Raw genomic sequence first — 24,726 nt, 5'->3', positions numbered from 1 at the left:
GACAGTGCAGCACTCCCTCAGTACTGACCCTCTGACAGTGCGGCGCTCCCTCAGCACTGACCCTCTGACAGTGCGGCGCTCCCTCAGTACTGACCCTCTGACAGTGCGGCGCTCCCTCAGTACTGACCCTCTGACAGTGCGGCGCTCCCTCAGTACTGACCCTCTGACAGTGCAGCACTCCCTCAGTATTGAGGTAAAATTGCTATAGTCCCAGATGACCAGTGGTGATTTAATCGGAAGGTCACCACACCTCAGGCAAGGGGAAAGGTTAAGAAGGAGGGGCCTTCATGAATAACCTCGGCCGGTACAGAAATTGAACCCACGCTGTCGGTGTTGCTCTGCATCATGAACCAGCCGTCCAGCCAACTGAGATAAACTTTCTCTCCCTGTTTCTCATTCTCTCTTTCCGTCTCACTATCTCTACTTCTCAGTCTCCTTCTCTCTCTCTGTTTCTGTCTCTGTCTCTCACAGTCTCTCTCAGTTTTGTTGTCTCTTTCTCACTCTCTCTCACTGTCTCTATCTCTATATATATCCCAGTCTCTCTGTCTCTCTCTCTTTCCCTCTGTCTGTCTCTCTTTCTCTCTGTCTCAGTCTCTCTGTTTCTCTTCTCTCTCTCTGTGTCTCTCTGTCTCAGCCTCTCTGTTTCTTCTCTCTCTCTCTCTGATTCTTCTCTCTCTCTCTTTCTCTCTGTCTCAGCCTCTCTGTTTCTTCTCTCTCTCTGTCTCTCTGTCTCAGTCTCTCTGTTTCTTCTCTCTCTCTGTCTCTCTGTCTCAGTCTCTCTGTTTCTTCTCTCTCTCTCTTTCTCTCTGTCTCAGCCTCTCTGTTTCTTCTCTCTCTCTGTCTCTCTGTCTCAGTCTCTCTGTTTCTTCTCTCTCTCTGTCTCTCTGTCTCAGTCTCTCTGTTTCTTCTCTCTCTCTCTTTCTCTCTGTCTCAGCCTCTCTGTTTCTTCTCTCTCTCTGTCTCTCTGTCTCAGTCTCTCTGTTTCTTCTCTCTCTCTGTCTCTCTGTCTCAGTCTCTCTGTTTCTTCTCTCTCTCTCTCTGATTCTTCTCTCTCTCTGTCTCTCTGTCTCAGTCTCTCTGTTTCTCTTCTCTCTCTCTCTCTGTTTCTTCTCTCTCTCCCTCTGTCTCTCTGTCTCAGTCTCTCTGTTTCTTCTCTCTCTCTGTCTCTCTGTCTCAGTCTCTCTGTTTCTCTTCTCTCTCTCTGTGTCTCTCTGTCTCAGCCTCTCTGTTTCTTCTCTCTCTCTCTCTGATTCTTCTCTCTCTCTGTCTCTCTGTCTCAGTCTCTCTGTTTCTCTTCTCTCTCTCTCTCTGTTTCTTCTCTCTCTCCCTCTGTCTCTCTGTCTCAGTCTCTCTGTTTCTCTTCTCTCTCTCTCTCTGTGTCTCTCGGTCTCAGTCACTCTGCCTCTCACTCTCTCTCACACTGTCCAATGCAGAAATGTGTTTCTATTTTGTCAGTGATTTCCACAGCCCAGCTGTTATTGCATCAGCTCTGCTGTCCCTGCGCTGTCTCTCTCTGTTCTTGTTTCCCTTTTGCTCCTTCTTCTGTGGTGTTAATTCTCTGCCACAGAGAGTTCTCTATTTCTGGAGACCCTTTTGCTCTGTCTGGCTCACTCCTGCCTCCAGCATTCTTACAAGCTGGCAGTTCATAGAATCAAAGAACAGTTACAGCGCTGAAGAAGACCATTCGGCCCCATGTGCTTGTGCTGGCCCTCTGAAGGAGCGATTCACCTGGTGCCACTCCTCTGTCCATTCCCCCAGCCCTGCAACTCGGTGAGAAATTGGGTGAAATTGCCGCTAATGGTCTTATTGTCTTATTGTCGAGTAGTATGGCCCAGCAGCAATCACTGACTAACCACTGATGTTGCCATGGAAACAACATTTTAACTATCTACACTTTTGATTTGATTTGATTTATTATTGTCACATATTGGGACACAGTGAAAAGTATTGTTTCTTGTACGCTGTACAGACAAAACATACTGTTCATAGAGTATAGAGAGAAGGAAAGGTGAGAGTGCAGAATATGGTGTTACAGTCATAGCTAGGAGTGCAGAGAAAGATCAACTTAATGTAGGATAGGTCCATTCAAAAGTCTGATGGCAGCAGGGAAGAAGCTGTTCTTGAGTCGGTTGGTGCGTGACCTCAGACTTTTGTATTTTTTTTCCAATGGAAGAAGGTGGAAGAGAGAATGTCCGGAGTGCGTGGGGTCCTTAATTATGCTGGCTGCTTTTCCGAGGCAGCGGGAAGTGTAGACAGAGTCAATGGATGGGAGGCTGGTTTGCGTGATGGATTGGGCTACATTCACGACCTTTGTAGTTCCTTGCGGTCTTGGGCGGAGCAGGAGTCATAACCAAGCTAAGTTCACTCCACAGTTCTGTTTCCCGACATTATTCTTGAATCTTGCTGAAAAGAGAGACATGTTACGGAAACTTTTCACCTTGCACTCATCAGGACAAACAAGAATGTCAAGCAATCACAGCAATTTACATGGGGTAGAATGGTTTCAGATAAGCCAATGTTTTACAGAGGGTTGGAGACCACCAATTCTTTCTCCCCAAAATACACGTTATTCATAACATTTGTAAGAGCACACAGCCAAACATTTCAACTTGAAAGTTGCAGAAAGTACAATAAAATTCAACTTGTCTCTGCACAGTGTGTTCCACACTGAGGTTCCTCGATACAATTCATAGAATCCCTACAGTGCAGAAGGAGGCCATTCAGCCCATTGAGTCTGCACCGACCACAATTCCACCCAGGCCCTACTCCCGTAGCCCCATACATTTACCCTGCTTCTCCCCCTGACACTAGGGCCAATTTAGCATGGCCAATCAACCTATCCCACACATCTTTGGAGTGTGGGAGGAAACTGGAGCACCTGGAGGAAACCCACGCAGACACGGGGAGAATGTGCAAACTCCACACAGACAGTGACCCAAGGCCAGAATTGAACCCGGGTCCCTGGCGCTGTGAGGCAGCAGTGCTAACTGCTGTGCCACCGTGACACTCCTGATATTTACAGTATCCATCCCATGTCAGGTACATAGCCTGGGTGGGTGGGGGCGGGGTGGGGGGGGGAGGGGGGGGGGCGGTCAAAACCTTTCAAATTCAAAACTTACAGAGAGTGCAATAAAATGCAACTTTCCTTCTGCAGCATGTCCCTCTCTGAGCTGCCTCAATACGGTTTCAATCCCCTTGTATTTGCAAAGCACATTTCATCTTAAGGCATAAAGCCAAGGCATTGTTGACAAATTTACCATCCCTCAGTGCACGGTGGCTGAAAGGACTTAGACAGCCATCTATCCCAGCAATTAGAAAGTTGCTGCTCACACCTGGGTTCATGGATAGGGAGGGATTAGAGGGATACGGACCAAGTAAGGGCAGAAGGTTTTTTAAAATTTAGATAGGGCATCATGACTGGCACGGGCTTGGAGGGCCGAAGGACTTGCTCCTGTGTTGTACTGTTCTCTGTTCTTTGTGTTAACTCATAGAAATCATAGAAACCCTACAGTACAGAAAGAGGCCATTCGGCCCATCGAGTCTGCACCGACCACAATCCCACCCAGGCCCTACCCCCATATCCCCACATATTTTACCTACTGTGGCAGCTATTTTGGGCAACCATAGATAGGAACACAGGAATTAGGAGCAGAAATTGGCAAATTCAGCTCTTCGAGCCTGCTGCGCCATTCAATCAGATCATGGCTGATCTCTCCCTAGTCTCAAATCCACCTCCCCACCTGTTCCCCATATCCCCTTATCCCTTTTTAAATTAGAAATATATCCATCTCCTTCTTGAAACCATTCAATGATTCAGACTCCACCGCGCGATGGGGCAGCGAGTTCCACAAATTCACCACCCTCTGCGAGAAGTATTTCCTCCTCATCTCAGTTTTAAATCTACTGCCTCTCAACCTATCCCTGTGACCTCTTGTTCCAGATTGCCCCATAAGAGGAAGCATTTGGTCTACATTTACTTTATCAATCCCTTTTAAAATTTTATATCCCTCGATCAGATCCTCTCTCATCCTTCTAAACTCCAGCGAGTACAAACCCAAACTGTTTAATCTCTCCTCATACATCAACCCTTTCGTCCCCGGGATCAATCTGGTGAACCTCCTCTGAACTGCCTCCAATGCCGCAACATCCTTCCTCAAATAAGGAGACCAAAACTGGACACAACACTCCAGGTGTGGTCTCACCAGCACTCACAGATGTTGGATGTGTGGTTCACGCCTGGTGACAGTGCAGTTACCTGTCGCACTGCTGCTTTATGGATGGACACAGATGTCCAGCTGAAGCTGGGCAAGACTGTCTGACCATTCCAGAGAACATCAGTAACTGAATCACAGGTGAGGAGATTGTGAAGCTTTGCTGCATGAGAATCAGACGGAGCGTCACAATCAATAATCCACAGATCAAATCAATACGACTTGACTCATTAAATTGTTGGATCATCGCAACTGCCTGAATAGTTCAAAAATATCCTTTCAGGAAGTTATCCTTGTTGGGGGGGGGGGGCGGCGGCGGCGGGGGGGGGGGGGGGGGGGGGGGGGGGGTGGGGTTGGGAGGGGGGGGAGGGTGGAGTCCAGAACAGGAGGGAGACAGAACCTTCAAATTGGAGTCAGGCCATTCAGGGGATGAAGTCAGTCAGCACTAGCTCACACAGAGGGGAGTGGAAATCTGGAACGCTGTCCCCACAAAAAGCCTTTGAGGCTGGAGTTCAAGTGAACATTCCAAAACGGAGACTAATCGATTGTTGTTTGGTTAAGATTGAAGGGTATGGAACCAAGGCGGGTAATAGAGTTATGATCCAGATCAGCCGCAATCTAAGTGAATGACGGAACAGGATTGAGGTACTGAATGACTGCCTTGTGTTCCTGTGCATCCAAACTGGGCCAACACAGGACTCCAGCCCCACACCAATATAGCAATGCCCTCTGAAATGGCCTTGCAAGCCACTCACAGGGCAGCTGAGGAATGGACACCAGATGCTTCCCTGTTCCAGCCCTGCCCAAATCCTGAGAATGAACCTTTCTGAACAGGGTCGGGTGAAAACTAAAAGCTGGCAGCCCCTCTCGCTGAGACAAACTGACATTCTGCCCATTGCAAAATACAGAACGTGATGTGGAGATGCCGGCGTTGGACTGGGGTGAACACAGTAAGAGTTTTAACAACACCAGGTTAAAGTCCAACAGGTTCATTTGGTAGCAAATACCATTAGCTTTCGGAGCCCTGCTCCTTCGTCAGATGGAGTGGAAATCTGACGAAGGAGCAGCGCTCCGAAAGCTAATGGTATTTGCTACCAAATAAACCTGTTGGACTTTAACCTGGTGTTGTTAAATACAGAACATCAGTGCTCACAAATAAAATCAGGTGTGCTCTCCCAGTTTGTGCTCCGTGTACCTGTATGTGCTTTCTGCCTCAATAATTAATTCCATGTTATGATGTTTATCTGATCTCTAGAGCATGGGACGTTAGCAAACAAGGACAGCAGAAACATTACATCGAGATAACATAATTGAGAGGCAGTTTATTTTAATACCAAGCAAATAATCCGTTAATTGTTGGTAAATATTATGGTACAATATGTTTACATTAGTTTTGATGAACTAATAAACTTTGCAACTTATAAACACAGTCGCAATTTTAGACAGGAGATGACCCATCAAACCCTCCTAACCCCAGAATTTCATTCAAAACCCCCACCCAAAATATTCCCTTTGGCCCGTCTGATCCTCTTATCCCCAGCATCCGCTTGGCGCATTTCCAACAACTCTGAATCTCATCAAAAGAAAGAACAAATTGAATGTTTTTAACATTCTCGGGATTTGGGCAGCCCTGGCTAGTCTCGCGTTTCTTGCCTATCCCTAGTTGCCCTGAGAAGGCAGTGGGCATTCTTCCTGAACTGATGTTAGAGGTTCAGTACTATACTTGCTATACCATTTCAGAGGGCAGCTGAGATTCCGACAAAACTGTTGTGTTGGAATCACATAGGGAATAAAATAAATGCCCTCCTCCATGCTGAGTTTGTTGATGGGAGGCATCTAATCAGGTGTGGGGCAATTGATGCCCACTTAATCCCATTGCCCAAATGTCAATTCAGCAGTGGACGGGGGAGTGGTGGGGGGTGAAGCTCACCATGCAAGGACCTTGATGGACAATCTACGGGTTGCTTCTGGGCTTCCAGGGCAAGTCACTTGTTCAAAGGGGCCAGGCATTGGGAAGGGGGAGAGTCTGCCCCTGCCCTTGCTGCTGACTCCCCTCCCCTGCAACAGCCCTCCCCACAGGCCTGCCCCCACCATCACTCACCTGTGGCCTAGGAGAAGGTGCCAGGTCCTTGGGTGAGTGCCATGCCAGCAGCAAGTACCATCTTCCCAGTGGCATTGCCATCCAATAGAGCTGCCAACCTCTGATTGGTTGACGGCTCTCGGCAGGTGGGTCTCCTGCCCGCCACCCCCCCTCCCCCCTCCCCCAACCCGGGTCCTGGGGAAGGTCCAGCACTATCCGGTTAAGTGCCTGAATAGCGGCCTTCCTGAAGAGAGGTGAAGCGGGAATCATGCAGGCCCTTCAGCAATGGGTGAAACCCCCATCATCCCATTTAAATAGCGCCCGTGGGCTCAACGTGGAGTCGGGAAGGCAGCTTCATCATGGACATTAGTGAATCAGTTGGATTTTTCTGACAACTCCTTTAATACCGTAAAATCACAGAATCATAGAATCTCTACAGTACAGAAGAAGGCCATTTGGCCCATCAAGTCCATACTGACCACAATCCCACCCAGACCCTATTTCCGTAACTCCACACATTTACCCTAGCTAATCCCCCTGACACTAGGGTCAATTTAGCATGGCCAATCCACCTAACCAGCATATCTTTGGACTGTGGCAAGAAACCGGAGCACCCGGAGGAAACCCATGCAGACACGGGGAGAACGTGCAAACTCCACACAGACAGTGACCCAAGGCCGGAATTGAATCCAGCTCCCTGGCGCTGTGAGACAGCAGCGCTAACCACTGTGCCACCATGCCGCCCCGGGTCCCTGGCACTGTGAGGCAGCGGTGCTAATCACCGTGCCACCGTGCTGCCCCAATAGCCCAAGGTGCTTCACATTAAAATTACGCGACAATAGTTAACATCGAGCCACACTGAGAGATATGAGGACAGGCCGAAAAATCAGTCAAGAGGATGGGTTATAAGGAGGGTCTTAAAAGAGGAGATGCAGAGATGTTGTCTGGAACTTTCTGGCCATTCATGCCAGCGGGATCTCCTGGTCCCGCCAATGGCGCCAAACCTTCCCCCCACCCTCACCACGGGTTTCCCAGGGGTGAGGAGTCCATTCGATGGGAAAGCCCATTGACAGTGGCGGGATCGGAAGATTCTGTCGCCAACCATTGCCGGGCAGCTTCAGTTGCACAGTAAATCCCGCCCATTGTAATTGCCTTATCGCATTCCCGGGATGTCCCAGATGGTTAATGTTCAATGAATCATAATTTGAAATGCAGCAGTGCTCTGTTCAATGAGTGAGGGAGCTGGAGAAATGGAGCGTATGTTTACTTTGGATGGATGTATTGCTTTGGGCTGAAGGGTTTTCACTCACTTTGTGGCTAACAGCTCAGGGTACGCGAGCATCCGCTCCTTGATTCAATCCCTTAGACCTGTGGCCTCGGTTGCTAACCGTTGTGTTTCTGTCTGGATTGACGTAATGCTGGAGATGAGGAGAGGATCCCAGCAGTGTTACCTGTGTGTCCAGTTTGTGGCCAAGCACTGGTTAATATAGCCAGTGACAACTTAACCACATCTAAGATATTTACAATGGTATCTAAAAGCGATTTACACGTTGAATTATTTTTTCAGTGCAATCTCTGTTAACGATGTGAATCTGAGCCCGTCCTGCCTATACTTGTTAGTTACATTAAACCACCTTAAAGCGCAGAGGATTAACGAGACTGTGATGCATTGATACAACATTGGCTAAGGGATAGTAATGGTGATCAGTTATTTCTTTAAACTGAAGAGGAGTATAAAGCTGTTCCCTAGCGGGAGGTATTAAAGCCATTGTTCTATTCAGATAGATGTGAATGACCTGGGTATACTGGACCATCATTTCAAAGTTTGCCAATGATACCAGACTCAGAATGTAGTGAACAGTGAGAAGGATCATACTAGACATCAGGAGGACACGAGCAGATTGGTGAAATGAGTGAGGGTGGGCGATAATTTGTCTTTTATGTTTTAACTGTTGGCCAGGAAATTGGGGAGAGCTCTCTTGCTCCTCTTTCAAGAATGCCAAAGGGTTCTTTATACCCACCTGAGAGGTAAGGCAGGGCCTTGGTTCAACATTGTATGCAAAAGACAATACCCCAGATAGGGCAGCACTTCCTCAATACTGCACTGGAGAGTCAGCCTAGATCTTGTGTCCAGGTTTTGGATTGGGACGTGTGTCCATAACCTTGACTCAGATGCAAGAGCCGCAGGTAACATTTATGGGGATAAAGTAGGGATACAGGCTAGTTTCAGTGGAGAAGTGGGAATGGGCAGCTCTGTTGATGGGTTCTGTGTTTCTATAGATATCGCTCTTGGGGCTATAGGAATCAAATGATATGGGGGGATGGCAGGATCAGGAATTGAATTTGATGATCAGCCATGATCAAAGTGAATGGCGGAGCAGCTTGAAGGGCTGAATGGCCTCCTCCTGCTTTAGTTTCTATATTAGCTGTGGAGTTTGATGTTGAAATGTCAAATTTCAGCACCTGAGTAACCAGGAGGATGGAATAAAACACTCACCATGTAGAGTTCAATCCAAGAAGCCAAGGATTTCTACACATTTCCCCCAAACTGTTTGTTTGCTCACAGCACCAACATAGTAGAGACATAAGATATAGGAGCAGAGTTAGGCCATTCGGCCCATCGAGTCTGCTCGGCCATTCGATCATGGCTGATATGCTCCTCATCCCCATTTTCCTGCCTTCTCCCCATAACCCTTCAACCCATTACCAATTAAAAATCTGTCTAACTCCTCCTTAAATTTACTCACTGTCCCAGCATCCACCGCACTTTGGGGTAGCGAATTCCACAGATTCACAACCCTTTGGGAGAAGTAGTTTCTCCTCAACTTGTTTTAAATTTGCTACCTCTTATGCTAAGACCTCTCATCCTAGAATGCCCCACAAGAGGAAGCATCTGCTTCACGTCTACTTTATCCAAACCTTTTATCATCTTGAATACCTCAGTTTGATCTCCCCTCATTCTTCTAAACTCCAGAGAGTATCGGCCTAAACTGTTCAATCTCTCTTCATACGACAAACCCCTCATCTCTGGAATCAATCCAGTGAACCTCCCATGAACTGCCTCCAATCCCACGACATCTTTCCTCAAGTAAGGGGTTGCATGTGTTTCTTTATAAGATGTGTTTTTTAGAACATTTAATAATTAACTAGTGGATTTCTGTACAGGTGTAATCAAATGGATAGGTGTAGCTTTCAATTCACTGATAAATTAGATGGTGCCTGTATCTGATTCACACTGCTGTCAGCAGGATTAACTCTGTCCCATTGTTAAACCATGGAATGAAAATTACGAATTGTCAATCCTATTGCTCAGCTTCACCTCCAGGGAGTGTGCACCAAGTGTGGGAGGGGTGGAACGCAGCACAGATTGCTGCAGGGAAGATGTTCCAGGATGTCCTTGGCTTTCTGAAAAGCTGTTTAAAACCCAATTGGAAAATTGTGTTGCAGGTCCTGACTCTGTCAGATACAAAGTGATTGTCACAGCAAGGCGACCACCTGCCAGCTTAAAATAGCAGAATTGAAAAGTGTGGTTGCTTTACAGTAGGCAATAAAATTGTTGATCCTATGGGGGATACAACAACAACTTACATTTTTATAGTGCCATTAATGCAACAAAATATCCCAAGGTGCTTAACTAGAGTTAAGTGGGCGGCACGGTGGCACAGTGGTTAGCACTGCTGTCTCACTGCGCCAAGGATCCGGGTTCAATTCCGGCCTCTGGTGACTGTCTGCGGAGTCTGCACCTTCTCCCCATGTCTGTGCGGGTTTCCTTCGGGTGCTCCGGTTTCTTCCCACAGTCCGAAAGATGTGCGGATTAGATGGATTGGCCATGCTAAATTGCCCCTTAGTGTCGGGGGATTAGCAGGGTAAATACGCGGGGTTACGGGGATAGGGGCTGGGTGGGATTGTTATCAGTGCAGTTTGATGGGATGAATGGCCTCCTTCCGGAGGAAACCCACGCAGACACGGGGAGAACATGCAAACTCCACATAGGCAGTGACCCAAGGCCGAAATCGAACCCAGGTCCCTGGTGCTGTGAGGCAGCAGGGCTAACCACTGTGCCACTGTGCCGCCCTGGGAACTGCCTCAGGGAATGGTACTTTTTGCCGGAACATTGGCAGAATCCCTTCGATTGATGCCTAACCAGATTCGAACAATGAAATGATGGCTCACAATTCACACTCCGCCTGAAGAACTTTACCTAAGCCTGCATTTCTGTAGCACCTTTCATGACAGCAAAGCCAATTTACTGCCAATAAAGTATTGTTTGAAGTGTAGACACGGTTGTAATGTGGGAAATGTGACAGCCAATATGTGCATAGCAAGATCCCACAAACAGTAATGCGATAAATGATATGAAATTCTAATTTGAGGCATTGGTTGAGGGATAAATATTGACTAGTACGTCAGCAGGAACTATCTGCTTTTCTTTGAAACAGCGCTGCAGAATTCTTTACATCCCAGAAGGACAGCATCTCTGACAGTGCAGCCTTCCCTCAGTACCGGCACTGAAGTGTCAGCTGAGATTTTGTGCTGAGATGGCTTGGGTGAGACTAAAGCACCCAACCTGCTGAGTGTAAGACAAAATTTCCGATTAAAAATAATGTAAAGAATTACGGGGACAGTGAGTGTAAAAGACATTGAAGTGTCCGATCAGCCATGATTGTATTGAATGGCAGAGCAGGCTCGATGGGCTGAATGGCCTCCTCCTGTTCCCATGTTCCTGAAGATTGCAATCCCTGGCTGTCACCTTGAAAACACAGGGCACTTTGCAGATGACCCTGAAATGATCCAAATATCACACTGATTAATGCATGTTGTACCTGGTGATGCTCCGTATTCTTTATCCGGCTTCATAGAGCGCAGGAGTGACCATAACTTTGTTATCCGATTCCATTTGACCTATACATCACTGACATACAAAAATCACTGCTGAGAGAGAAGTCACAAGCTGCAACTTTAATTAAACACTTCTGGAACAATTTAAAGTTTATTTTTGACAGTAAATTTTCAAAGATATCTTAATTCCTGCAAGGCGACACGGCGACACAATGGTTAGCACTGTTGCCTCACAAAGCCAGGGACCCGGGTTCGATTCCCGTCACTGTCTGTGTGGTGTCTGCACATTCTCCCCGTGTCTGCGTGGGTTTCTTCCGGGTGCTCCGGTTTCTTCCCACAGTCCAAAAGACGTGCAGGTGATTAGGGGATTTTCACAGTAACTTCATTGCAGTGTTAATGTAAGCCTACATGTGACTAATAAATAAATAAACTTTAAACTCAGCAATTTAGCAGTCCCTGATCATTCTCTTTATGATTTATCATGCCCCCTTGATTCCAACATTGTGGTAAATAATCTAATCCCCGGTTATTCAAAGCCCTCCTTAACTCGCCACATCTCCAGTGTCTTGGTTTGGATTCCTTGCAATTTTCTCAGAAAATCCCGTCTCACAAACAATTGATGCTTTTAAAAACTCTGAGCTTTATCAAACTGTGGAGATGCTGGCGTTGGACTGGGGCAAACACAGTAAGAGTTTTAATAAACCTGTTGGACTTTAACCTGGTGTTGTTAAAACTCTTACTTGATCAAACTGACCAGACATGGGATCAAATCAGGTGCCCACATAACAAAACCAACCTGCATTTATATAGTGCCTTTAACATTGTGAAATGTCCCAAATGAAATCTGACATCAAACCACATCAGGTGATATTGGGGTGGGTGACCAAAAGCTTGACTGAAGAGATGTGTTTTAAGGAGTGTATTGGCGGAGGAGGAAGAGGTGGAGAGACTTAGAGGAGGACTTCCAGATACTCAGATCTCAGCAACTAAATGTGTGGCTGCCGATGGCGGTGTGATTAATGGATCATATCATAGAATCATAGAATCATAGAAACCCTACAGTGCAGAAGGAGGCCATTCGGCCCATCGAGTCTGCACCGACCACAATCCCACCCAGGCCCTACCCCCACATATAGGGAGGTTGGGGTCTCTTGAGGGAATTCCACGGCTGACAGACACAATGGTCATGCGTGCTTCCCTCAGTCACATCACTGTTCCTGAGCAGCTCGCTGTAAACACTAGTGAGAGTGTGAGGATCGCTGCTGGTATGGGAGGGCAGTGATGTTTCTTTTCTGTGATTGAGAAGAACCCAAGAATCTTGTAGCAGGAATTGTTTAGCGAGGATCACAATGAATTGCACAAATTCCGTTCACGGTGAGGCAAAGAGTCTTTGAATAGCAACAGGATAAAGCAAGAGCTGCAACATTTCATGTACTTTGGAAGCTCATTAGGTCATTATGATTCATTCTTGGGGTGTGGGCATTGCTGGCAAGGCTGATGTTGTTGTTGCTGGTGCCTGGGCTTGATCCAACTGAGTGCCTCGCTGGACCACTTCGGAGGAGAGTTGAAAGGTAACAGTGTTTTTGTGGGACTGGAGTCACATAGACCCCCGGACTGGGTAAGGGAGACAAGTTCCCATCCTTAAAGGACATTAGTCTTCAGGACAAGCCAACAATGTCATGGTCACTTCTACTGAAATCTGATTTTAAATTTTCAAATTGCCAGGTTGGGATTTGAATGCTAGGTCTCTGGGTTTGTAGTCTTTTGGATTTCTAGTCTAGTGATATAATCACTACACCACCATGCCCTCAGAGCTTGAGAGTATGCATCTGCCCTGATCAGCCTGTTGCTGCATTGCAGGAATGAGGTAATTAAGGTCTCTGGATCAGTGTTGGCTTTGAGCCAATAAAGGTGCCAAACAGGACATGCAAAATGTGGCAAGAATTTGCACTGCAGGAGGACATTGTGTTGTGGGATTAAGTTAGTTACCCTTTGAGGAAAGCCCTGGAATCTCCAGGAATTCAGGATTAATCCCCGGAACACTGCTATGAGTAACGCCTCGGAGATAAAACTTGGGAGCAGTAAGATTGCTCTGTTCTTTGAAACTCCAGTTCATTGGTCACAGAAGTATTGGTGATTTGGTGAGATGACTGGCTGGGAAGTGTAATAAGTCTTCGGAGGCAGAAGTCCCTTCACCAAAATCCCTTTATTTACAATTCCAACAGCAGTACACAGAGTGCTATCAGGCAGCAGTCTACCTTTGGGAGTGCCAGAGGAACTGACACTCCCAGTTAAATACAAGGAAAAGACTCCCTGATTGATCCATTAATTGATTCCTTAATCAGGGAGTTCATATTCCAATAGGCCGACCTCAATGGCCTGATTGAAGTCATTACAGAAGGATGATCCAAATGGATAAAGAGGAGTTTGTTCCTGTAGGTAGGTGGGTCATTATGAGAATGGGCATATTGACTGCGGGGGGGGGGGGGGGGGGGGGCGGGTCATGTGAGGAATGCTCCTGCAGGGCTTTCAACCAACATTGGCAACCCATCTGCAAATGCCCAAACAAAGCCTTTCTCATCAAGATCATCAACTTATCGAGTGGCCGCCTTCTGCAGTGCACACTTCAACCTCAGAGATATTGCAATCACATTGATCAACTTTCTCCCAAACACTGCACTGCCAGGAGGTTCTCAGTTCCTCCCAGCCAATTGGATTTCTGAGACATTTGTTCAATTGCTGTGAAATTGCACACAGACCTCCAGGATTAAAGCAGCCATGGTGACCCGGTGCTTCTATATGTACTGAAGCTAATCCGAAATAAACCATTGGAAAGAAGGTGGATGTTTGCATTATATTTGGAAAGGGTGTGACTGGCGCAATGGAACTTCGATACTGAGAATCACCGAGAGAAAACTAATCAGTGATAGGGACAGCCTGAGCCGTTCCATAGAGTTCTCAAGCATCTGCACGTTGGCCCCTTTGCAGCGTAACACTCCCTTAATCACCATCACCAGCCAACTTCAATATCAATTCTTGCACAAATAATTTTTGAAAATTGTCTATGCAAAGTGCAATCTGCCATTTCTTTTCTGAATGGTTATTTTTTAAGCCAACATTTTGAAGTTTTTTTCCTTGCCTTGTCTTGATCTATTTATGTCCTTGCACACAACCCCTGTCATTTCCCCAGCATTGGGGAAATTCTCTCCCAGACCTTTGGCAGTGCCCCAGGCTGTTTCAATCTTTCATTTAACTTCCTTCTTCTTGACAGCCCACTATGGAGTGAGGACTTACCTTATAAGGTGGTAGGAGGCAGGCACTGCCTACCACAGCAACATTCCCTGCTGCCGTTTGTTGATCCATCAATAAGATAACCCTCTGATACCTCAATCTCCTGCTGCCCTACAGCCCTCCGAGATATTTGTCTGGTGTTAAAGTTTGTTTGAAAACCGTTGCTGTAGAATATGTTAGGATATTATATACCATTAAATAGTCTGTATAAATGCAAGTTAGTGTTTTGTTGTAAACCATCGAACAATAGTGGTAGCAATGATGTGCTACTTATATCTTTCAACTGCCTCATCAATATCCAATCCCAGCTTCCAAATCACGCAGGAATTTGTCCACTATCTCAGTAACTTCTTTTCTGCTCCAGGCCCCTACTTCTCCTGACAGCCTCCTCCTCTCCGTGGCTCCCAGTCTCCTTCCTTTGAAACGATATACTCCACTCCCTGTGTCTGCAATATTCCAGCTTGCACCGTGTTGTGCATCGTCACCACAGGGAAATGTTTCAAAAATTGCTTAACCAAACAAGGCAACGTTCTTCTTGGGTTACTGTCAAATGCTGGAAATTCAAAGTAACTTTATTATCCAATATTTTAAACAATATATTTGATTTTTGATTAAGCAACGCAACAGAGTGGGGATTTGATATTAAACTCAATGATTTGGATTAAGTAATATTGATTTCATGGTGTAGGATATAAACAGTCTTCTTTTGATTTGAAAGTTCGAAGATTGGAAACAGAATTGTTGTCTCAAGTTAATGTGTAACCAGTGGTTAGAGGAAATAGCATCAAATTAATTGGTTCTAATGACTCCCAGAGCTCCTCTTTAACTGCTCACTGTGGGTGATATCCACCACTCCCAACCAAAGTGAGGAATGGCTGATTGCTCTTCACAAACTCTGAAGGTTACCTCTTCCCTCTGACTGCTGGCAAGACCCCATATTGTTCTGATCCAGTGCTGAGAAGACCTGAAATGATCAGACTTGAACCTCTTGCAAATGTCCTTCCTTGCATTTTCTAGTTGTTTTGATGTTGCTTGTTTTCCAGGAGAAGAACAAAATTAAATTTGATTTGTGTACTCATCACTGACCAACATTATTGAGCAAAGTGTTTCATGTGGGCTGGAGTGCCGAGCAGAAACATTTGAACAACTCTATGATTGTGGTCGGTGGCAAGTCTACAGAAAATGTGCCCGTAGAGGTTAATTCATTCACTGAACCATAGATTATGACCCAAAACCAAGTGATTACTAAGATTTAATATCCTTGGTTGGATAGTTACTCTTTGAAGGGGAGGCTCCCACTATCAGATCCCCCTCTTTCAGGCTCAGCATTATTCCAAAAGCACTAGACAGACTGTTGAAATGGGCAGGAAAGTGTGAAGTGATTAATTTTAGTGATAAGAAACAAGGTGAGGAAACATGAGTTTAAATGGGACAATTTAAAAGGGGTGAAGGAACAGAAGGATCTGGGGGTTCACATATGTAAATCTTTGAAGGTGGTAGGATAAGTTGGCAAGGATGCTAACAAAGCTTACAGGACTTTGGCTTTATAGAGTCACGGTCCCATCTTAACTCCATGTAATGTGAATGGGTTTTGAATGAGTTCAAATCAGGCCAATGAAGTAAAAAAATCAAGTAGATTATGCCAAATATTTCTAAACTTTAGGCCCTGGTTGGAGTATTGTGTCCGATTCTGGGCAGCACATTGGGAAGTCAAGGCCCTTATAGAATCATAGAATCTATAGTGCAGAAGGAGGCCATTTGGCCCCGCAAGTCTGCACTGACAATAATCCCACCCAGGCCCTATCCCCCTAACCCCACATATTTACCCTCCGAATCCCGCTGACACTAAAGGGCAATTTATCATGGCCAATCAACCTAACCTGCACATCTTTGAATTGTGGAAGGAAACTCACACATACACAGGGAGAGCGTGCAAACTCCACACATACACTCGTCCCGAGGCTGGAATTGAACCCATGTCCCTAATGCTGTGAGGCAGCAGTGTTAACCACTGTGCCACCGTGCCGTCCTTGAGAGGATGCAGAGTTTATTTATTAGAATGGGATCTGGGTGAGCCCTTTCCAACCCTTCAGGCCCCAGGACAAACCAGTGATGATAAATATAAATGGGAATTAAAAAGGTTAAGGGAGGATTCGATAGAGGTGTTCAAAATTATGAACAGTTTCGATAGAGTAAGAAATGAGATATTGTTTTCAATGGTGAGAGGGTCACCAACCAGCGAAGATAGAACTAAGGTTCTCATCCTTGTTTTCAAATCCCTCCATGACTTCACCCCTCCCTGTCTCTGTAACCTTCTCCCGTTTTCGTTACCAGCGCAGAAACTGTTATTTTCTGAGCAAACCAAATCCCAAGTGGAAACTTGTCTTACTGATCATAACCCTTTTTTTGTATTCTGGAAAGAGGGGGAAAAAAATCTACTGATCCTAGGAGCAGAGAATTCCAGGAGCAAATTTGGGATTTAAAAGAACAAAGAGAACAAAGAAAATTACAGCACAGGAACAGGCCCTTCGGCCCTCCAAGCCTGCACCGACCATGCTGCCCGACTGAACTAAAACCCCCTACCCTTCCGGGGACCATATTCCTCTATTCCCATCTCATTCATGTACTTGTCAAGACGCCCCTTAAAAGTCACTACCGTATCCGCTTCCACTACCTCCCCCGGCAACGAGTTCCAGGCACCCACTACTCTCTGTGTAAAAAATCTGCCTCGTACATCTCTTTTAAAACTTGCCCCTCGCACCTTAAACCTATGCCCCCTAGAAATGGACTCTTCCAACCTGGGAAAAAGCTTCTGACTATCCACTCTGTCCATGCCTCTCATAATCTTGTAGACTTCTATCAGGTCTCTCTTCAACCTCCTTCGCTCCAGTGAGAACAAACCAAGTTTCTCCAACCTCTCATAGCTAATGCCCTCCATACCAGGCAACATCCTGGTAACTCTTTTCTGTACCCTCTCCAAAGCCTCCACATCCTTCTGGTAGTGTGGCGACCAGAATTGAACACTATATTCCAAGTGCGGCCTCACTAAGGTTCTATAAAGCGTCAACATGACTTGACAATTTTTAAACTCAATACACCAGCCGATGAAGGCAAGCATGCCGTATGCCTTCTTGACTCCTTCTCCACCTGCATTGCCACTTTTAGTGACCTGTGTACCTGTACACCCAGATCCCTTTGCCTATCAAAACTCTTCAGGGTTCTGCCATTTACTGTATATTTCCTATCTGTATTAGACCTTCCAAAATGCATTACCCCACATTTGTCCAGATTAAACTCCATCTGCCATCTCTCCGCCCAAGTCTCCAACTGATCTATACCCTGCTGTATCCTCTGATGGTCCTCATCGCTATCCGCAAATCCACCAACCTTTGTGTCATCCGCAAACTTACTAATCAATCCAGTTACAATTTCCTCCAAATCATTAATATATATTACAAACAGCAAAGGTCCCAGCACTGATCCCCGAGGAACACACTTGTCACAGTCCATTCAGAAACGCACCCTTCCACTGCTACCCTGTCTTCTTTGACCGAGCCTTTAAAAATAAATCTTTAAAAATAAAGATTTATTAACAAGAAGAAAAGAAAACTTAAGCACACAAGATTAAAGTTACACAGTTAGAGCAGTCTTACAAAGCATCCCTGAAAACCCCTCTTAGTCGGAACAACACGCAAACACCTTCTTGGCAACACCCCCCTTATAGATTTTGCACTCTAAAAATCCAATGATATCATCCAAGGCAAAACTGCTGTCACTTTAGTAAAGGTCACATGACTTCTCACTCACTTTCACTTTGCTGTGAAAATCTAAGGAAATTCAGAAAAAACTCTGCTTTCTGAAATAAAAACTCTCCTAGTTACTGGACGGCGGCTTCAGATTTTGCACCTTTCCTCAGCGCAAAGCTATTGCCAGATTGTCTTCCCCACACAACCAACAAAAACTCAGCTCAACCTAAATATCCTTCTTCGCTTTCATCTTCGATTCCATTGTCCTCAGCTACTTTCAACTCAGCTTTTCTAAAATATAAAAATCTTTCATGACTTCCTATTGCCCCTTCTTCCAGGGGGAAATAAAATTTAATAACCCTCCCTTGTTTCTTCATGAACCTTGTAAAATGTAGATGTTCCTTACTCACCTTTGAAATTTAACAGCTGAAAAACCAAGCTACTCTGTATCTCCTAATGCAAATTTTTAAACCTAATCTGTTTACTCATGAATCCACTTCACCACGGCCTTATTATAAATGCGTGCATTTAATACCTTTACCCCCTTTAGCTCTCAACGCTCCCAGACATGCTGTTTCTGTTAATCTCTCCACAGCTTAATTAAATCATTTATACGCTCAAACACACACACACAGTCCTGTTTACAGCATAACACAATTTTGCCCAAAAATATTTAAAAAAATTAACATCCATCCTGGCATTTTGCAATCCTGATGTGGACTGGGGTACACACAGTAAGAAGTCTCACAACACCAGGTTAAAGTCCAACCATTTTGCGATCCACCAGGAATCTGCACTCCTTCAGTTCTTTTTTGCATCCCTCCATCGCTGACTACCTTCAGACGTCTGGGCCCTAAACTCTGAAATTCCCTCCCTACAGCTCACAGCCTCTCTCTCTTTCCTCACTGAAGAAGCTTCTTAAAATCTACAAGCGGTAGATGTGGTTTATATGGATTTTAGCAAGGCGTTCGATAAGGTCCCTCATGCAAGGCTTCGAGAAAAAGTGAGAGGGCATGGGATCCAAGGGGCTGCTGCCCTGTGGATCCAGAACTGGCTTTCCCAAAGGAGGCAGAGAGTGGGTATAGATGGGTCTTTTTCTAAATGGAGGTCGGGCACCAGTGGTGTGCCCCAGGGATCTGTTCTGGGACCGTTGCTGTTTGTCATTTTCATAAATGACCTGGATGAGGAAGTGGAGGGATGGGTTGGTAAGTTTGCCGACGACATGAAGGTTGGTGGGGTTGTGGATAGTCTGGAGGGATGTCAGAAGCTACAGAGGGACATAGATAGGATGCAAGACTGGGCGGAGAAGTGGCAGATGGACTTCAACCCAGATAAATGCGTAGTGGTCCATTTTGGCAGGTCAAATGGGATGAAGGAGTACAATATAAAGGGAAAGACTCTTAGTACGGTAGAGGATCAGAAGGACCTTGGGATTCGGGTCCATAGGACTCTAAAATCGGCCCCGCAGGTGGAGGAGGTGGTTAAGTAGGCGTATGGTGTGCTGGCCTTTATCAATCGAGGGATTGAGTTTAGGAGTCCGGGGATAATGATGCAGCTATATAAGACCCTCGTCAGACCCCACTTGGAGTACGGTGCTCATTACAGGAAGGATGTGGAAAAGATTGAAAGGATGCAGAGGAGATTTACAAGGATGTTGCCTGGATTGAGTGGCATGCCTTATGAGGATAGGCTGAGGGAGCTCGGTCTTTTCTCCTTGGAGAGACATAGGATGAGAGGAGACCTAATAGAGGTATATAAGATGTTGAGAGGCATAGATCGGGTGGACTCTCAGAGGCTTTTTCCCAGGGTGGAAATGGCTGCTACGAGAGGACACAGGTTTAAGGTGCTGGGGGATAGGTACAGGGGAAATGTTAGGGGGAAGTTTTTCACACAGAGGGTGGTGGGCGAGTGGAATCGGCTGCCGTCAGTGGTGGTGGAGGAAAACTCAATAGGGTCTTTTAAGAGACTCCTGGATGAGTACATGGGACTTAATAGGATGGAGGGTTATAGGTCGGCCTACAAGGTAGGGATATGTTCGGCACAACCTGTGGGGCCGAAGGGCCTGTTTTAGTGCTGTAGCTTTTCTATGTTTCTATCTCTGATCAACCTTTTGGACAGCTGACTTCCTTATGTAACTCAGTGTGAAATGTTGTTTTATGGTCACTCCTGTGAAGCACATTGGGGTGTTTCAGTCCATTGGAGCTGCTGGGCACTGTCTGCAAAGGCGTAAAACCAGATTCAATAGGAACCAAATTGAACACAGCAAGGAGAAGGAAACATCTGCAGAGTTGTGGGAAAGTGCAGGGCACGTGGAATTAATTGGACAGCTTTTTCAAAGAGCTGGCACAGGCACGAGGGCCGAATGGCCTCCTTCTGTGCTGTTCAGTCTGTATGCTTCTACACTCATTTTTGAATGTTTGGTGTGAGGTGGTTATCTCATCTGGAACACCCTGGGTTGAAGAAAATGTTGTTTTTGGCTTGGTGTGAGAACTGGATTTAACGAATGCTCTTTGGGCTGTTCCTTCGTGTTCCATTTCTTCATGGTTTAAAGCTCGGGTGCGGCTGCCAAGGCAGTCAACCCCCATGATGAAATAGACAAGAGTCAAACATAGAACCATTGGCACTTACCATCCAATGTCAAAGACATTCTGGGAATTTGATCTTATCGGGACTGGTGCTTCAGCCACACAAATACTGTGTGAATATCCTCAATGGGTGAAATTTCCCCAAAGAAATTCCTATGGCCGGAACTCTACCACCCTGTCTGCCATGGAATCGGCGCGGGCGAGGAGCCGAGAACAGAAATAAAAACAAAAAAAAGAAAGGGGGGATGGGGGGAGCTGGTGGCGGAGCCTACACCCGCAGGGGAAGCCTTGATCTCCCGTATACTGTGTACAAATGCACAAGATTTGTCTACCAGCCCCCACACCCACAACCCAAGGAAATCATTCCTCCCCACATACACCCCCACAGACCCACCCCCCCTACAGACACGCTTCAACAGAACCACCCCCCCTCCCCAATCGCTGGCCTCCTGATCGGTAGTCCCAGCTCCCCCCCTTCGCGGCCCCACCATCTGCCCCCCCCTCCCTCTTGCAGAGATTCTCCCTTCCCTGCCCTCCTACCAACCTCCCTTCCACCCCATCTCCCCCGACTGGCCCTGTCCCTCAAGAGGCCCCACCCTTTTGGCACTGCTTGCTGCCTGATGGGCACTGTCTAAGGAACTACCCCCCCTCCCTCCTCCCCCCAGTTATCCCCATCTACCCGGGGGGCCTCAAGGGCCTCCAGTCCTACCGGCAAGGCCATCATGTCAGGTTGCCATTGGTAGGGACCAGCCGTGGCCCTTGCTAAGTAACCTCGGACAATAGCGTCTCGGGTTCACTGATCGGAACCGAATCAGTTTATAAATATTTAAATCAGCTTTGCGCCAATGTGGTCTGGGAACATTGCAACTGGCCCAACGCCGGGCACGATTCCCATTTTTTTGCCTCCCACTGGAATTTCCCACCTCACTACGCTACTCGAGCAGCGCAATGGGATGCAAAAATCGTGCCCAGTGTGCATCAGCGAACCTCAACACTCCAGTTTTAGTTGTGCATTTTAAAGTAAGCTAGTCAATCTGTTTTGAGAGAAAATCAAGTCTTGCATTTCTGTAGCATCTTACCTGACCTCAGGATGTCCCTAAATGCTTCGTAGTCCATGAGGTACATTTTGTAGTGTGGATCCTGTTGCAACGCAGAAACTGCTGCAACCAATTTACACACAGCAAACTCCCACAGACAGCAATGTGATAAAGACCAGATAATCTGTTTTAATTATCTTGGTTAGGAGATAAATATTGGCGATGACACCAGGGGAATTCCCTGCTCAATAAACAACAACACTTGTGGAAATGTAACAATGTGATGGTAAAGTAAGAACAATTTGTTGAACTTTAAGGGTATGTATAGAGATGCCTGAGATTCAATATTTACAACATACATTGTCAACATTTGTAAATGGTTTGATTTGAGCTTTCAGCAGAGTGCTTGTGTTTTGACGCAAAGTCCAGGCTGAAAGGACACAATTAGTCATCTGTTGCTTTGTGAGGGCCACCCACAAGAGTGTAAGATTACTCATCCATATCTGTTTGAATATGTTTAAAAATTGTTCTCAGCTTGAGTATTGATGCTAAGATCGCATCCAAGCATTAAGAATCATCCATGTAGTTGGTGCAGCATCGAGATCTATCTGCCCAGATCGAGAAGAGGACGGGAGGGTATTGGTGAACCCGCTGGAAATTTAAAACGATCGAGTGACCATTCACGTCTCTGCTGGCAACCTGTAAATTGCTAGATTTAGTTACTTGGTGTTCACAACCTGAGGGTTTTTCAGCCACCGCTTGTCTGGTAAAATAACCAGAACAACATACCTCCTTCACCCCCCAATTCCAGTGCCTCGGATGGATATTTTATACATTCCTTTTGAGCCTTGAGCCTGGTCATAAACTGAAATTCTGTTTTGTGCCTTTTTCACTTTCTATCTTGTGATGAATGGCAAGTTCAGAGTACCTCAAGGACGGCATGGTGGCACAGTGGGTTAACACTGCTGCCTCACAGTGACACGGTGGCACAGTGGGTTAACACTGCTGTCTCACAGCGACACGGTGGCACAGTGGGTTAACACTGCTGCCTCACAGTGACACGGTGACACAGTGGGTTAACACTGCTGCCTCACAGTGACACGGTGACACAGTGGGTTAACACTGCTGTCTCACAGTGACACGGTGACACAGTGGGTTAACACTGCTGTCTCACAGTGACACGGTGGCACAGTGGGTTAACACTGCTGCCTCACAGTGACACGGTGACACAGTGGGTTAACACTGCTGCCTCACAGTGACAGGGTGGCACAGTGGGTTAACACTGCTGCCTCACAGTGACACGGTGACACAGTGGGTTAACACTGCTGCCTCACAGCGACACAGTGACACAGTGGGTTAACACTGCTGCCTCACAGTGACACGGTGACACAGTGGGTTAACACTGCTGCCTCACAGTGACAGGGTGACACAGTGGTTAGCACTGCTGCCTCACAGTAACACGGTGACACAGTGGGTTAACACTGCTGTCTCACAGTGACACGGTGACACAGTGGGTTAACACTGCTGTCTCACAGTGACACGGTGGCACAGTGGGTTAACACTGCTGCCTCACAGTGACACGGTGACACAGTGGGTTAACACTGCTGCCTCACAGTGACAGGGTGGCACAGTGGGTTAACACTGCTGCCTCACAGTGACACGGTGACACAGTGGGTTAACACTGCTGCCTCACAGTGACACGGTGGCACAGTGGGTTAACACTGCTGTCTCACAGTGACACAGTGACACAGTGGGTTAACACTGCTGCCTCACAGTGACACGGTGACACAGTGGGTTAACACTGCTGTCTCACAGTGACACGGTGACACAGTGGGTTAACACTGCTGTCTCACAGTGACACGGTGACACAGTGGGTTAACACTGCTGCCTCACAGTGACAGGGTGGCACAGTGGGTTAACACTGCTGCCTCACAGTGACACGGTGACACAGTGGGTTAACACTGCTGTCTCACAGTGACACGGTGGCACAGTGGTCAGCACTGCTGCCTCACAGCGACACGGTGACACAGTGGGTTAACACTGCTGTCTCACAGCGACACGGTGGCACAGTGGGTTAACACTGCTGCCTCACAGTGACACGGTGACACAGTGGGTTAACACTGCTGCCTCACAGTGACACGGTGACACAGTGGGTTAACACTGCTGCCTCACAGTGACACGGTGGCACAGTGGGTTAACACTGCTGTCTCACAGTGACACGGTGGCACAGTGGGTTAACACTGCTGCCTCACAGTGACACGGTGACACAGTGGGTTAACACTGCTGTCTCACAGTGACACGGTGGCACAGTGGGTTAACACTGCTGCCTCACAGTGACACGGTGACACAGTGGTTAACAATGCTGTCTCACAGCGACACGGTGACACAGTGGGTTAGCACTGCTGCCTCACAGTGACACGGTGACACAGTGGGTTAACACTGCTGTCTCACAGTGACACGGTGACACAGTGGGTTAGCACTGCTGCCTCACAGTGACACGGTGACACAGTGGGTTAACACTGCTGCCTCACAGTGACACGGTGACACAGTGGGTTAACACTGCTGCCTCACAGTGACACGGTGGCACAGTGGGTTAGCACTGCTGCCTCACAGTGACACGGTGACACAGTGGGTTAACACTGCTGTCTCACAGTGACACGGTGACACAGTGGGTTAACACTGCTGCTTCACAGTGACACGGTGGCACAGTGGGTTAACACTGCTGCCTCACAGTGACACGGTGACACAGTGGGTTAACACTGCTGCCTCACAGTGACACGGTGGCACAGTGGGTTAACACTGCTGCCTCACAGCGACACGGTGACAGTGGGTTAACACTGCTGCCTCACAGTGACACGGTGACACAGTGGGTTAACACTGCTGCTTCACAGCGACACGGTGACAGTGGGTTAACACTGCTGCCTCACAGTGACACGG

The 24,726-nt window shown here is 46.9% G+C and overlaps 1 protein-coding gene across 1 annotated transcript in view; it reads left to right on the top strand.

Annotated features, from left to right (window-relative positions):
- The first annotated feature begins 1,702 nt into the window (after nt 1-1,702).
- The window catches only part of rasa3 (RAS p21 protein activator 3), a 138,761-nt gene continuing 115,737 nt past the window's right edge, over nt 1,703-24,726 (top strand). The window contains exon 1 of the mRNA XM_078221484.1: nt 1,703-1,770. The gene's annotated coding sequence lies outside the window, so the exon portion shown is untranslated. The remainder of the gene's footprint in view (nt 1,771-24,726) is intronic.

Source organism: Mustelus asterias, chromosome 10 (assembly GCF_964213995.1).
Source record: "Mustelus asterias chromosome 10, sMusAst1.hap1.1, whole genome shotgun sequence".
NCBI lineage: Eukaryota > Metazoa > Chordata > Chondrichthyes > Carcharhiniformes > Triakidae > Mustelus > Mustelus asterias.
This window is presented reverse-complemented; position numbering and strand designations above follow the sequence as displayed.